Source organism: Rattus rattus, chromosome 3 (assembly GCF_011064425.1).
Source record: "Rattus rattus isolate New Zealand chromosome 3, Rrattus_CSIRO_v1, whole genome shotgun sequence".
NCBI lineage: Eukaryota > Metazoa > Chordata > Mammalia > Rodentia > Muridae > Rattus > Rattus rattus.
Window position 1 is genome coordinate 172,058,121 of NC_046156.1, and position 16,272 is coordinate 172,074,392.

General features: G+C 38.4%; 1 protein-coding gene and 1 pseudogene across 1 annotated transcript in view; both read left to right on the top strand.

Annotated features, from left to right (window-relative positions):
* Nipbl (NIPBL cohesin loading factor) overlaps positions 1-16,272 on the top strand; it is a 163,759-nt gene that overhangs the window by 14,498 nt on the left and 132,989 nt on the right. The gene's annotated exons all lie outside the window — the stretch shown is intronic.
* On the top strand, positions 10,117-11,900 carry LOC116897137 (annotated as a pseudogene).

Sequence of the window (16,272 nt, forward strand, 5' to 3'; positions counted from 1 at the left end):
CTGTGGGAACCTGGAAGCCCTGCCTCTTCCGCCTAGCCATTGGTCGCTAGCATCTTTATTGATCAATCAAGAACTAATTGGGGAACAGGACCTTCTGTGTTCACATGTAGATTCCCAATCAAAGCATCAGAACCACTCCCTACAGCAGGCATTGGAAATGGTGAAATAACAGCCTTCAGCCTGCCTACATACCGAGATCATACAGTCTAACAATAAAGCTTATAGATGGGTAAATGATCATGTCGTAGGTGCTGGAGTGTTGTGATGGAGATGAACAGAGAGAGTGCGGGGCAAGGGGAGAAGAGTGTTAAAAAATTAATTTACATGAGTATGATAGGACAAAGCCAGAAAACCCTTTCTAGGAGAGATGCCATGTAAACCATAGGCTTTAGTCAGATTTGCGAGCCTGGAGCAATCACTAGACTTTGGAAACTGTGGATGGCATAGGCCTAAAAAAGTGGTGCCAGAAAGATTTAGCCACAGAAAGGGGCAGTACACAGATGGTGAAAATGTGTCTACCTGGAGCCAGAGGGATAACTCAGCGAGTAAAGGCTTGCTGTGCTAGCATGAGGACCTAAGTTCACATTCTCAACATATACTTTAAAGCCAGCAGCAGTGGAATGTGTTTATTACCTCATCACTGACAGGGCAGAGACAGGTGGATCCTGACCTGGAAGTTCACTGACCAACCAGTTTAGCTGAATCAACAAGCTCCAGGTATTTGAGAAACCCTGCCTTAAAAACTAAGGTGATAAGGGAACCTCAGGCCTCCCCGTGCATGCATGGATGAAGTGCCCTGCATACGCCACATGCACACATACATTGCTATGGATAGTGTATTTTACACTAAAAGTAACAGGGGATTGGGAAATTATTTGGTCACCAATTATAGTTTTTACTCTTTAAATCTTGGTTAGTAGTGAGTAGGATGTCGTGGAGGCCAGTAAGAGTTAATGTTCAGCTAAGGCACTGAGAATGTAGCAGTATTAAGGCACTCAGTGATTATATGTAGGCACAGTGAGTAATGGAGAATAAAGGCAGTTAAAGTCTTCTTAATTTCCAAGTTTCATACACATGGACATTGGAGTTTGAGATACAAGTCCAATCAGTTTTGGCTGTCTGAATAAACACTGTAGTTTATCAAAGGGTGCATCACTTTTCACATTTTGGAGGGAATGGATTTTGAAAAATTTAGTGGCTTAGCCAAATATGGGTACAAATGGTTATTTGAAAATTATTTTGAAGGCCAACCTGGAAGATCTTCTAGTCTTCATATAATGTTAAAAACATTATGGTAGGCTGTGTGTGTGTCTTTGTACAATCTAGTATGGTTTACATTACAAAAAGATAAGGGTACTATATTTTTATAATGCTTAATTTCCCAGTATATTGACTGTATTGCCATTTACTTAGCATAGTAACACACTTTCAGGCATCCTTAGCATATTTGTCTACCTAGCATAATTTCAAAACTGGCCCTTCCTTTTTTACTAAATCATACATAGTGAGATATTATAATGAGAACTGTTACTTAGTTCATAAAGGGTGTCTTTTTTTCTTATTCATACTGAATGGCAATTATTAATAAGCAATATGATCAGCAAAAAGAAAAGGATGATAGAATGAGATTAATATACAGTTTCCCTTTTTATAATGAGAGAAAAGGCACATTTTAAAAGTTTCAGGCAATTTAACTTGAAAAGCGTTTGGAACACTTTCTGGTGTTTGGTCTGTAACATCCAACTACAAATTAAAAATAAATTACTATGTTGCAATTTACATTTAAAAACAAGTCCAAGAAAGCGATTTTCATAAACAGGGACCTTCCCCCTTCTTTCAACATAGGATAAAATATTATCTTACAGGTGAGAGCAAGGCAGAGTCAGAGGGGCAAGGTGAATGAGCAGGAAAGCGAGTCTCTGAACACAAGAAAATTCTGTGGTACCTGGAGTAAACTGTCCTTTAATAAACCATGATTTTGCTGTCTGTACAAAATAGTTCACAATTCTCCTTACTTGGATAAGGCAAAAATGGAGGAGGTATAAGGGGTGTTTTAATCACTGTTCTATGGCTGTGAAGAGACACTGTGACCAAGGCAACTCTTATAAAAGAAAGCATTTAATCGGGGACTTGCTTACAGTTTCAGAGGCTTACTCCATTATCATCATGGTGGGGAACATGGCAGCAGGCAGGTGCAGTAGCTGAGAGTACCTCCTGATCCATAGGTGGGGAGGGGGGATATGAATGAGTGAATTTGGGTCTGGCTTTTGAATCCTTGACACACACACCCACATCCCCCATCCCTCCAAGGCCACTTCCTCCAGATAGGTCACATCTCCTAATCCTTCCTCAAATAGTGCTACTCCTTGAAGACTAAGCATTCAAATCTGTGAACCTATAGAGGCCTTTCTTATTCAAACTACCACAAGGGGATTCTCTTTATAATTATAATTAAAATGCCAGTAGATTTTTAAAAGTCTTAAACATAGAAATAATTACAAAGCAATCAAACTGATTTATCAGAAATAGTTGATTTTAACCTGACTCCTTTAATTTTTAAAAAAATCTTGTCTGAATATGTACCATACATGGGTGCACTCCTGCAGAGGCCAGAAGAGAGTCAGATTCCCTGGGACTGTTGCGAGCCACATGATACAGGTGATACTAATGACAGAAGGGAAAGATGTATTTATTTTTGAAAAATAAAGAGAACTGCTTGATTCTTAGGCCATTAAATTGAGGGAGAAGTTAAAGTAACAGGTACTTTGGATGCAATTGCGGGGTAGAGGGGGCTTGTGAAAAAAATGTAACAAACATGAAAACAGGTGTGTGCAGAATAAAATTGGAACTGATGTATTCCTAAGACTATCATATATTTTAAAAGAATGTTCTAAATACTCAAGTGTTTTTCACCTATTAGATATACACTAATTAAAAGTACTCTGGCTGCATAGAAGCATGCTGTATACACACTTAGACTAATTCTTTAGCAAATATTTGCCCTTTTGATTAGTTATCAGCAAACTTTCTAAATGATACTTTAAATACAACATTGTTGCATATGTTTTCAAACAGAAATATGCTAATTTGTGACACTTAAATAGATTATTAGAGGGCTAGAGAGATGGCTCAGGGGCTAAGAGCACTGACTGCTCTTGCAGAGGACCTGAGTTCAATTCCCAGCAACCACATGGTGGCTTACAAACGTCTGTAATGGGATGCAATGCCCTCTTCTGGTGGGTTTCACGAGAGCAATGGTGTAAATAAATCTTAAAAGAAAAAAAAGATTATTAGAAAGAAAAGTATTTGAGAATTGATTAAATCCTCCAGTGTCTTTAATCCTGGTACTCAAGGCAGAGGCAGATGAATCAGAGGGTTTAAGGCCATCCTAGTCAATAAAATGAGGTATAGGCCAACTGAAAATACATGTTGAGACCCTGCCTTAAAACAAAACAGAACAGAATAAAACAAAAGTAATGAAATGAACTTAAATTACTCTAGTATTGGGTAAATACTCCTTTGCAACACAGCTTAGCTGTTATGCCTTAGATTGAGTATCCTAAGTAATAACTACTTACATGAGGTTTGATTTGACTCATGCTGTATATATGCGCCTTTCTGTAATCTCAGAAATGGATAGCTGTGTCCACTACACTTGATAACTCATTTTGTAAATTTGCGGCTTATAATTTTTAATTAAAACGTTTACATCCTGGTTTTTCTGTCTATCCAAGTCCTTTCTTCTATTAGGACTTTATGGGTTTGTGTGATCTTTTGTTTTCTAGTTATTTAACTAGTTATTTAACTAGTTGCGTAAGTGTTGGCTTCTCACTTTTGGGTTGTCAGTAGTGTCACCTGCGTATGCACACGTAAAGGCAAGAGGTTGTCTTTGGATTGCTTCTTTGATTTTCTTTTTACTTTATTTTTTGAGGCTATGTTTCAAATCAGTGTCTCTCACTAAACCTAGACACATACCCATTTTGGCTAGACCGGCTAATCAGCAGAGCCTCTGAGATCCAACCTTTTGTACCTCTCTATCTCGGTTTTGAACTACAGTGTACCAGTCACCACAACTGGGTTTGACTTGTACTGTAGGAGTTGAACTCAGCTCCTCATGCTTACACAGAATACACTTTATGGACTGAGTCATCCCCCCAACCTGTCACAGTTTTTAAAATAAATCATACAAAGTAAGATTAATTAAAATCAGTGTACAAGGACTGTTGCGGTTCTTGTATTTTGTCTAAATCAAACTCCTAGCAAGTGTTTGCTTGTTTGTTTGTTTCTAATATAGCTCATCTGGACAATATCTAATATCTTACAAACTGTAAAATTCATTCTTGTAAAGTATACAGATTCAGTGGTTTCTAGCATATAGTAGTTGTTCCTTACCCAGGAAGGATCTGTTTCAAGAACCTTAGTCTAAAATCATAGATAGTACTCAGCTCTATAGATGTTGTTTTTTTCCTACGTGTACATACCTATTGTAATGCCTAATTTGCAGATGAGGCACAATAAACCATTAATAGGTACACAGAACAATTATAGCAAACTGTAATAAAAGTTATGTAAATGTCTCTTTCAAAATAATATTCTATCATACTGTTCACTCATGATGATAAAAATCTCTCATTTTGTAGTTAGTTAGTTAGTTAGTTAGTTAGTTAGTTAGTTAGTTAGTTAGTTTGTTTTGAGTAGAACAGGCTGTCCTCAAACTCACAGAGATCTGCCTGCCTCTGCCTTCTGAGTGCTGGAATTACAGATAAGTGCCACCAAAGCTGTCAAAGAGCTGTTTCTTAAAGGACACGTTAATGTAGTGTCTCTTCTGTGTACTTGAATTGCTAATATCTTTAAGTTTTGTTTTCGGGGGGCCATTGTTAAGAAAAATATTGCTGATTTGAACAGAAACACTGAGTTAACTCACAGTTGATCTGGTAAGAAAGACAGCTTCTAAGTAACTAATGTCATTTAGAATGTAGTATATCCCATATAAATACATGGGATAAAAGAATGATCCTTCTTCCTCATGGGACAGGAACACAGATTAGAATGTTATACTTAGAATAATAACACATCATTTAAAGTGTATGAATTATTTGTACAATGATCCATTTAATCATGTCCGATTGCAGTTGACTACATGTAATCAAAACTGAGGGAAATGAAACCACAGATTAAGGGAGATGAGTGTATTCACAAGATGGGCACCCATCATGACCCTACTCCAGAGCGTTTCCATTGCTCCAGAAGTTTCACACCTGCTGTCAGTCATCCTGATTTCTCTTGTCCCAAGCCTTGGCAGCCTCCAGTCTACCTCTGTTGCTTATAGTTTGGAAGCTTTTTCCATTATGTCATCCATATTACAGAAGATGTCAGAACTACGTTCCTTTCTTATGTTTTATTTGTGTGTTCGTGTGTGTGTACTTTGTGCACATGAGCATGGGTGCCTATGCCTATACACGCATGTATACGACAGAGAAGAATATCAATAGTCCTGCTCTATCACTCTGACTTATTCTCTCTCTGAACTCTGACAACGTCTCTCACTGAACCTTAAACTAGGCTGTCTGGCAGTCAGCAGTCCTCCTGTTTTTACCCCAACAGAACTTAAGTTACAGACTATGTAACTTGTAGCTAGTTGTCCCCAGATGTTTACATGAGTGCTAGGGATTTGAACTCGTGTTGATGCTTGCTCAGCAAGTACTCTTTCTTAACACCAAGCCATCTCATCTCCCCAGCTCAAGATGGCTTTCGTTTATATAGCTGAAAAGTATTGTATAGTAGGAATATGTCACATTTTACTAGAGAGTGAATCCCTACTTAGACAAAAATGAACATTTACGTCATTTTTGCTTTCTGGATGATACATATAATGTGGATATAAAATTTACATGCACATTTATGAATATATGTATATGTGTACACCTCAGTTTTCCTGGGTACCTATATGAAAGTGGGACTTTTAGTTGTGTGATAGCAATGTTCAGCTCTTTGAGAAACTGTCTTCCAGTGTAGTTGGCACCATGCATCGTTTTCATTGGACTCTAATTTGCTTACAGTTTTGCCAGTACTTATTTTTAAAAAATACTTTTACATTTAGTCAGTGTGTGTGTGTGTGTGTGTGTGTGTGTGTGTGTGTGTGTGTGTCAGAGGAGTGGTTGTCACAGCACACATGTGGAAAACAGCTTGCAAAAGCTGGTCGTCTCTCTCCATCACTCACGTGGATTATAGAGATTGAACTGGAGTCGTCAGGCTTGGGCACAAGTGCCTTTACCTACCAGCCTTCTCTGGTACTGGTTATCTGACCCTGCCCATCCTGGATAAGACTCCTCATCTGTGAAGAATTTCTCACATTCTGTCCCTTTGGTTGCTTGTGATTTGGTTGCCATGTCTAGGAAAGCGTTGGTACTCCTAGACCATGAAGAGTTACTACTCCTGTTCTGGCGCTTACGTTTAAGTCACTGGCCACTCCCTGGCTCTTTTATTTAAGCCGCTGACTCATTTTATTTTATCTCTCCCCCACCCTCCATATAGCATGAGTTAGACCGAACTATACTTTATTTCATAAAAACATAACAGATAAATAGATAACTGCCAGGCTAGCAAAGAGCCTGGTGGGTACAGTGAGACACAGAGCCAAAGAATCTGAGTTTAATTCCCAAGACCATGTAGTGGAACGAGAGAGCCAACTCATATAAGACTTTTCTGATCCACAGACATATATTATGGCACACATAAACTCAAATATAAGCAAATAAAATTAAATTAAAATGCAATTGATTTTTTTTTTTTTAAGTTAGTAAAAGATAGGGCTGGCGCATACCTTATGGTAGAGTCATTTCCTAGCATTCCTAAAGATCCAGTTGAACATATATCTGAGAATTTATTTTGGACTTAGTTTCGATACTTTGACCTAAGTGTCTGTCCTTATGGATGTCTTTTCTATTTCTAGGAATTAGGAGGTCAAATCAGTTTTTACAAACATGCAGCTGTGACTTGGTCTCGGATTGTCATCTGTGGATGTGTTGTAGGACGAGTGCCATCTTTCCAGTGGGACATCTCCAAGCACTGAGCACAGGGAGAACTGAGCACAGGGAGAAGGGAATGGTGCTCTCTTTTTTAAGCTGTAATTTCTTTGAACTTTTTTTCAGTTTTCTATTAGAAATGTGTTGTGCTTCTTTGCCTGCCAGCAGTAGTTATGAGACAGTTTTCTTATTTGCCCACTCCTACTCCTTTGTGACCTGAACAAACTTGTGACATATGAAGAGGAGACTAGACGGTGTGGGCAAGGAGCTCTACCCACTTAGTTATGTCAACATGTCTGTTCACTGCTATTTGAATACATCAGGACTCTAGTATTTAAAAGCAATGTTTGTTGCCTTTAATAAGCCATGTCAAGTGTTTATTGCAGGAATTGATAAATCAAAATAGATGTCTGACTAGCAGTTAGGGAAATAAAGAGTAAAACTCTGGCTAGCCTATAATAAATTCTTTTGATCAAGGATTAAATAAGATGAAAAATCCTTACTCAAAGTCTATGAGCAAGCCTTCACTCCTTGTTTGATCTTATAAGGCATTCCCCACAACCCCTACCCTAACGCCTCTGAGTATGCAGATGAAGCAGCTTCCAAAACCCCTGTCCTGGCCAATTATACACAGCCACACAAACTTTGCCCCACAGACCCTGACCACCTCCTGGGGGCATAAATACCCCTTTCTCTCACCTCACTATCCTGAACCAGTTCTCTGTACCTGTTTCTGGGTGTGTGTATTTTTGCCCGTACACTTATCCCTGATTGCACAGTAAACTTCTATCCAACCCAGTCAGGTGAGCATGGGCCTTGCTACCCCGAGGGGGGCAAGCAGACAAGGGCTGGCATCCTAGAACTTGTGCTTGCTTTACAGTTACTTCTTCTCCGTGACCTTTAATGAGTTCATGCCAAAGTTGGTTATATTAAATATAATACTGTTTGGATTCTCAAGCCACATTAAGTAAAATTTAATGCAGGGTTTAAAGTTGAAGTTTGATTTTATTTAGAAAATGTTCAGATATAGGATTTACCCATTATTTTTAATACTGGTGAATTAGTCATGATTTCAAGTGTTATTAATCTTCTCTTTGAGAAGTGGGCATTTGAAATTTGAGTCAAGATTTATAAGCAGAACCAAATAACTTGTTAAAAGAAGTTCTAGGAGATCCATTTTATAGTTTTAAGAAATAGCTAAAAGCTAAAAAGGTTAACTCTAGTTGTTTTCTCTGTGTTGATCGTTTCTATATACTTTAAATCTCTCTTGCATAAAAATGTAATATAATTGTATTAATATAAGGTTAATTGTTGTGGGTTTTTTAATTGAATCTTGATGAAAATTTTATACTTTGCCATACCTATCTTTGGGAGTCTCATATTTGGTACAGGCCAATGTTAATTATTGAATTTGGTTTGCTGAATATTTGAATGGTAGAATTTCATAGAAAATTTAGCTAAAAGAAATTCCTAAAACTTTGGGAGTCATGGTCCTATAAAAATGAATTTTTAGGGGGCTAACAAGGTGTCTAAGCGTGTGAGTTTTCTGAGTTAGCCTGGTGACCTGGAACCATTTACAGATAGAAGAACAAACTCCCAACAGTTGTTCTCTGACCTCCACATGCATGCCATGATATGTGTACGCCCTGCCAGCACATCATACACGTACCAAAAATACCATAATAATAGTGGTAAATAAATCAAAGCAGTTTTTAAAAAATAAATTAATAAAATTTTTTAAATAAACCTACTTAAAAATTAAGTAAGTTTAAAATAATTGATAATGGACTGGCTCCAAAGCATTGTTTCTAAATCTTGTAATAGAGGCTCCCCTGACTTTTTTCCAGCTTTAAACATTAATCATCCTTCTGTAATTACACACTTATTCATTTCAGGCAATCTATTTTTCCTTCTTTTTTTCATTAACAGCTACATATTCCATTCTTCATATCATTCGAAATACCTCCTCTACTCTAAATCTCCTTTGTTATCATTTTTGTATTTATGCCCAAAGTGAAATAATTAAGCTGTTTCCTCTTACTATGCTATTTCTTTTTTAAAGTGTATTTATGTTTTATTTTGTATTTATGAATGTTTTACCTGCATATGTGTTTGATGTATGAGGGTACCACATGTGTGCCTGGTGTCCTCAGATAAAAAGATGTCAGCTTCTCCTCTGGAACTGGAGTTGCTGAAGGTTATGAGCTACCATTTGAGTATTGGGAACTAAGGCCCTCTACAAAAGTCTCAAATTTTCTTAACCCCAAGCCAGCTCTCCAGCCTTGTTTATGAATAGTACTTTTAAAGCATAAATATATGCGGAGTTGGGAATCTGCTAAATCTTAGATTGTATTATTAGGTGAATGGATTAGAACTTGTTTCAGTATTCTTTTTTTAAATAATGTGATAGAGTAGGGGTACTTCATGCCTAAGACATTAGTAATACTTGCCTTTTGTTTATAGAATACATAATGACCTAACTGAAACATGTATGTACTAAGACTCTTAGTTCCTTTTTAATAATGATGGTGGTACATGCTGGCTCAGCTTTTGATAGACACATGTGCCTGCTAATGGTTGGCTTAGTCTAGAAGGAGTGCATTGCCTGGCAGGGGAGTGCAGCTGTGACCAGTACAGTGGTAGCACTCAGACTGACCATTCCTGCTAAGAAGTTTGAAGGCTGTAATGTTCTACAAACCATGAAGCATATGCTTGTACCCCAGGTAAAGCAGGTTTTCCAAAGTCTGCCTTCAGTGGTGGGTTGGAACCTAAAATGCAGGAGGCAACGTTGATGCTAGTTTTAAGTCCTACTGCCAACAAAGAAAAGTTTAAAAATATTCAGTGACAACTCAGGTTCTTTTTTTTTTTTTTTTTTTTGTTTTTTTTTTCGGAGCTGGGGACCGAACCCAGGGCCTTGCACTTCCTAGGCAAGCACTCTACCACTGAGCTAAATCCCCAACCCCGACAACTCGGGTTCTTAACCCACCCAGACAATGGAGGGTCTCCTTATACAGCAGCCAGAATCACCGAAGCTAAGAAGTTCAAGCTAAAAATTAAGTGAATGGCTTTCTGACTCTTCTGGGCACTCAAGATGTTGAAGTGAGGACATGGTGGGTCCTCCAGAGTGAAATTCCGAATTTCCCTGGGTCTTCAGTAGGAGCTATAATCAACTGTGCTGACATTACAGGAGCCAAAAACTTGTATATCATCTCTATGAAAGGAATCAAGGGGCAGCTGAATAGACTTCTGCTGCTGGTGTGGGTGACATGGTGGTGATAGCCAAAGTTAAGGGAAAACCAGAACTAAGAAAAAAGTCCATCCAGCAGTGGTTATTTAACAAGTGCTGCAATGAAGAAAAGATGGCATGTTTCTTTATTTTGAAGATGATGCAGGGACAGAGTAAGCAATAAAGGCAAATCTGCAATCACAGGTCCAGTTGCAAAGCAATGTGCAGACCTGTGGTCCAGGATTGTATCCAGTACAGGCACCATTGCATGATTCTCCAGTGTATTTGAAAAATATATTCATTAAAAAGTCTTTGTTCAAGAACTTGTCTTCTTGACACACCTTTACCAGTATCAGCTTTGCAGAAGAAAATTACCAGATGTCAGCTCTGAGCATGACCTTGCAACACTTTACTTTCCAGATTAAGTAACCATTATCGTTAGGGGCTGGAGAGATGGTCAGTATAAAGACCGTTGGCTGTTCTTTCAGGGGACAGAAGGTTCATGTCTCAGTGCCCACATGGTGGCTGTAACTCAAATTTAAAAAAAAAAAGATCCAGCCCCTCTTTCAAACCCCTTCTGGAACCAGGCACCATGGTGTACAGATAAACCTGCAAGCAAAAGCACGCATGCGCAATAAATTATCTGGGTTTTGAAAAAAATTGAGCAAATGTATAATAAATTAGTCTATGTATGAGTGAGTACCAGTTTTTGTAATAAATGCCTTAGAGCTACAAAACAAGGATAATAGTCATAGCAATAATGTTAATTTTATCAAGTTTCATTACAATTCTGAGTTATAGATTTAGGATTATCTCTATACATCAGAAACTAATGATTACAAAGAATGTGACTCTCACAAGTGATTAGAGGAAGAAGTTTCACAAGCATTTCAGAGTTACTGTAATTAACAACAGATGATGCATGTTTGGGGTTCTTAGTCCTATAAGACCATTAAGTTTCCTGAGGCCAGGAATGTAATATTATATTTCTGCTTTAATATTAGTACCTAGCACAGTATCAACCACATTGTACTTGCTAATTGTGTGTCTTGTTTTGTTTATGATCGAAGTTCTAAAGTGTAGATTAACCCTAGCTGTCCTTTTGACACAAGAATTTATATGAATTTTACTTGTATCAGCATGATTTCCTCCCACTTTGCTCTGGAATACTGATTTTTCTGTTTGGCAGGAAACCTAACAAATCCTGCTAGTTCCTTTAAATTCTAAGATTGTATCCTTTTGTAATGCCTTCCTTATCTTTTTAAAATAAGGACTTGTCATTCTCTTTTTCCATCCTTCCCTCCTTTCTCTCTTCCCTTCATTATAGTGCCTGTTAGGTTATGGCTTAGTCACCTTCTTTTCTCAGCCTAGGAATCCTCGAGAGAGCAGGAAAGGGTTCAGTGAAGACTGTTTCTTCTCATCTCAGTCAGCATCAAGTATGCTTTCTCGAACTTAGTAGCTGCTTAGTAAATATTGGAGGTGAATAATTTTAAAAGACGAGCTTAAAATAGCCTTTAGATGAATAGTGAAGCAATTACCTAAATGCTGTCTTTAAATTACTCTCATTTGCTCTTTGGTTTTATGCTCTTCCTTCCTTTATTTATGATAGTTAGTCCTCTAGACTACTGTCTTTCAGGAATCTGAATATTTGAGGAGATTCTACAACATCCCAGTATGCCTTTCACATTTTCTTTATCTTTATTTTTTACAGTTTCTTTGTATGCAGTGTATTGTGTTCGTATTCTCTTCTCTCATTACCTTTCCTTACTCCCATTTCCAGACCCATTCAACCTGTCTGTTCCCCTGCTTCCCAGTCCCTACTCCTGCTTTTATGTCTCTTCCTCTGCGTAGGTATGGTGTGCCTGGTGGCCAGATGTCTGTACAAAGGCATATGCGTGTGTGTGTGTGTGTGTGTGTGTGTGTGTGTGTGTGTGTGTGTATGCACACAGTGCGTGCATGTACAACTTCTGAAACATTTTCACATCTTTATTTAGGAGGAAACTTTAAAATGGAGGGAATACAAATAATAAAATAGCCAGATATATGAGAACGAACAACTTCTTAAGAATTTCAGTATAAAAATATATTCAATTAAAGTATAAAATCCTTAAATAGAGGGTAGAAGTCTAAGTTATATCACCTTTTGCACAGAACATGCACAGTTGTACATAGAATTCAGTTGAAATAATATAAATAGGAGTGCGCCTAAATATAATAATTCTGACACAAGGATAAGGATAATGTAAGGATCGGTTATTTTTATATTGCTATAATAAAACACCATGCTCACAACAACTTAGGAAAGAGTTTATTTGGGCTTATGGTTCCAGAGGGAAAAGAGTCCACTATAGTTGGGAGGTATAGCACCAAATAACACAAGCTCCATTTGAACCATAAGCAGAGAGAACAAACTAAAGATGGTTCAGTTCTTTAAACCCTCTGAGTCTGCACCCATTGACATACTTCCTCTAGTAAGACTAGCACACCCCTTAAACCCAGCCAGATAGCAAACTAACTTGGGACCACATAGTCAGATACCCAGGACTGTGGTGGACATTTAATATTCAAATCATTACAGATGCCGTAAAGTGTGTGTGGGGTTTTGGGGTTTTTTTTTTTTTTTTTTTTTTTTTTTTTTTTTTTTTTTTTTTTTTTTTTTTGGTGGTGGTGTTTCTTTTTTTGTTAAATTTAAAAATATTCCTAGCACTGTCAAACAAAGAGGGGGAAAGGCTTAAGAGTAGGATATGGATATCTTGAATGGTAGTCTTTAGCCTGCATAGTAGTCTCCAGCAGCCCTGCACTCTGAACGCTGGGGCTCCGGGAGGGGAAGTCCAGTCATGAGTTCAGAGGCAGCCCAAGCTGTCACTTGATAGGAGGGAGACCCTATCTATCACTAAAGCGAAATAGCTTAAATTTGTGTTGTTTTTCAGTTGTATGGTGAGTTACACCAACATTAACAGCTTAAAACAATATTTGTTATCTCACAGTTCATGAAGACCAGGAAAGCTGAGCTTGTTGCATTCTTTCTTGGGATGTCTTATATCACAAATACTAAAAATGACTTATGGAGGCTGGCGGGACAGCTCAGCCAGTAAAGAGCTTATCCTAAATTCTGAAGACTTGAGTACAGATTCCCCATATCTACACAAAAGTGGGGTGTGGTGATGTGTTCTCAATACTGGAAAAGAAGCAGATATATACAGGCAGACCCTTGGAGCTCATTGGCCAGCTAGACTAGCCAAATCAATAAACTAATAAACTCCAGGTTCAGTCAGAAAATAAGATGGCAAGTAATTGAGGAAGATAATCCACCATTGACCTCTGCCTGTCTCCACATGCGTATATGTATAGATGGAAGGCCGTGCGCGCGTGTGCGTGTGCGCGTGTGTGTCTGTGTGTGCGCAAGTGTGTGTGTGCGCAAGTGTGTGTGTGCACGCGCATGCTCATGCTCATGTATGTGTGCTTACACACAGAGAGGAATGAACGAATGAATGAAATGGAGGATGCAGTCGATGGTAGAGTGTTGTCAATCCTGCCTGCATATCTAGGCTCAACATCTGGTATTATAAAAAAAAGATTTTTCTTGCCAGAGTAAGTTTTGTTTTTCTTACTATTAGTACCTTAAGATTATTGACTTAAAGAATGAAACAAGGTGAAATTTTGATCAAATAGACTAGTCTCTCTCCCACCAGTAATTTTCTTAACTGTTTACCTTGATTAAATAAAACAACTGACTTGACATTGTATTTTATGGACGTTTCTTACTAAGTCTTCAGTAGATACTAGGTCAAAACGTTATTTCTAAATATAGCCACTGAAGATTAAGGGCATTGGTTTGGGGATTGTACTATTTCCTAGAACTTTGGTTCTTGGTGAAGTAATTGGTTTTAAGGTATCTTGATATGAGAAAATAAGTTCGTGAAAAACATGGGCGTGCTCTCTCCTCCCTCTCTCCCTCTCTCTCCCTCTCTCTGCCCCTCTCTCCCTCCCTCCCCCACCCCCTGTGTACATGCTCATGTGGGTATGTATAGAGGTATATGTGTGGGTATTGAGACCAGAGGACAGCCTCGAGTTTTGTTTTTCACACACCTTTGAGGATAGGGCCTCACTGACAAGGAAGTCTCCATGAAAGTTAAGCTAGCTGGTCAGCAAGCTGACCTCTGCCTCCCCAGCTCTGTGATTACATGAATGGACATCGTGGAGAACATTTTAAACATTGGGTTTTAGGCATTGAGCTCTGGCACTCATGCTTACAAAGGAGCTCTGTAGCAACTGCGCTCTCTCCCCACACCTCGACTGTGTTTTCTAGTATATTGCTAAAAGTGACCGGTGTGTTTTTGCACAAGTAGTGACCGGTAGATATGGATTCCTCTTAGGATTCCATTTTTCTTGTTTAGTTTTTCCAGGCCATTCAAGTAGGTAGCAGGATTCTAAAAAGCACTACTTTGAGCTTACTCCCGAACTTGTAGCTTATGAATCATATCTAGAGTAGGGCCTGACACTTTGCATTTCTAACAAGCTCAAAGGCCATGCGATAGTCCTGGTAAGGTTTTAAACTGCAGAGTGACTGAGATTTAAGTGTAGTGGTACCTTTTATTACAAAAGAGTTTTTCCAGGGACCAGACAGGTGGGTCAGAAGTAATTTTTCTAAGGGCTGCAGAGATGACTCAGTGGCTAAGAGCTTGTGCTGCTCTTGCTGAGGACAGCTCCAGCACCCACGCCAGGTAACTCTAGCTCCAGGAGGATCTGAAACTCTGGGCTCTCCACATCTGCACTCCGTAGTGCGCGCGCGCGCACACACACACAGGGGGGGGGGGAAGGGAGATCTTTAACAATTTATTTTTTAAAAAATTAGGCTCTTTATGGTTTTATAACCCGAATCTGTAAGTTTTCATTTATCTTTTCTCATTTTATCTTTACAATGTCCTTGCAAGATAATCTTACATGTTCATTATAAGCTATTCATCATAAGCAAAGGACAGTATTATTTATGTAGCTACCAGTGATTAAAATAGTTTTTATGCTTAAAATCCAACTGAAAGTTAAAAGATTAAGTACTATATGCCTTCTTCTACCTTAAGAAAACAAATCCTGCAGATGCAGAATATGACTAAAACTGAAATGCATTTGCTCAGAAAAGACTACCAAAAACTGTTAAAAACATAGTAATTACCGTGGGCCGATGGAAGCCCAGGTACAATCTCCTTTTATATAGCCCCAGTATTTATAATATAAATATATATTATATTTACAGTAAGAAAAAAGCCTTAATCTCCTCAAAAATGCTACCAAAGACCAGATGTTGAAAACAATACATAAACTAAATAAAAACTTGACAGTACATCTGAAAATCATACCAATTTCAGTAGAACACTGGGCACTGTGGTACAGTGTGGCAGTTTGAATAAGGATAACCCCATAAATCTATATATTTGAATGCTCGGTCTGTAGTTTGTAAAATGATTTGGGAACGACTGGGGGGTATGGTCTTGTTGGAGGAGGTGTGCCACTGGGGGTAGGTTCTGAGGTTACACAAGCCAGTGATGCCCTCTCTCTTCTCTCTCCCACTCCCCGACTCCCTATCCCTTCAACCCTCCACCCCACCCTGCATCAACTGTAAGCAGTGCCCCAGTAAACTCTTCTGTGTCTTGGTCACAGTGTCTCTTCACAGCAATAGAAAAGTAACTAAGAAATATAGTTATTTTCAAAAGGAGATTGTTATTTTAAAAATGGATAGTAAAGATAGCCTTTCACATGTTATCGAAGGACTTAAGGCATTGAAAAATGATCTGTAAACTCTAATTTTAGTTTTCTTGTTTCTTTATGTAAGTTGCATCTAGCAGTGTGGTTTAATGTGCCATTCAGTGTGGCTAGTTGGAACCCTCAGACACTAAGTGAGGAAAATACCCTCGAGGCTTTCTTGAGGTTACTGAGCAAGAGCCACCTTCTAATGAGGATTGGTTTGGTATCTTGGAAAAATATGCTTAGTGCTTGCCTGTCCTGCTGCCTGCCTCACCCCAG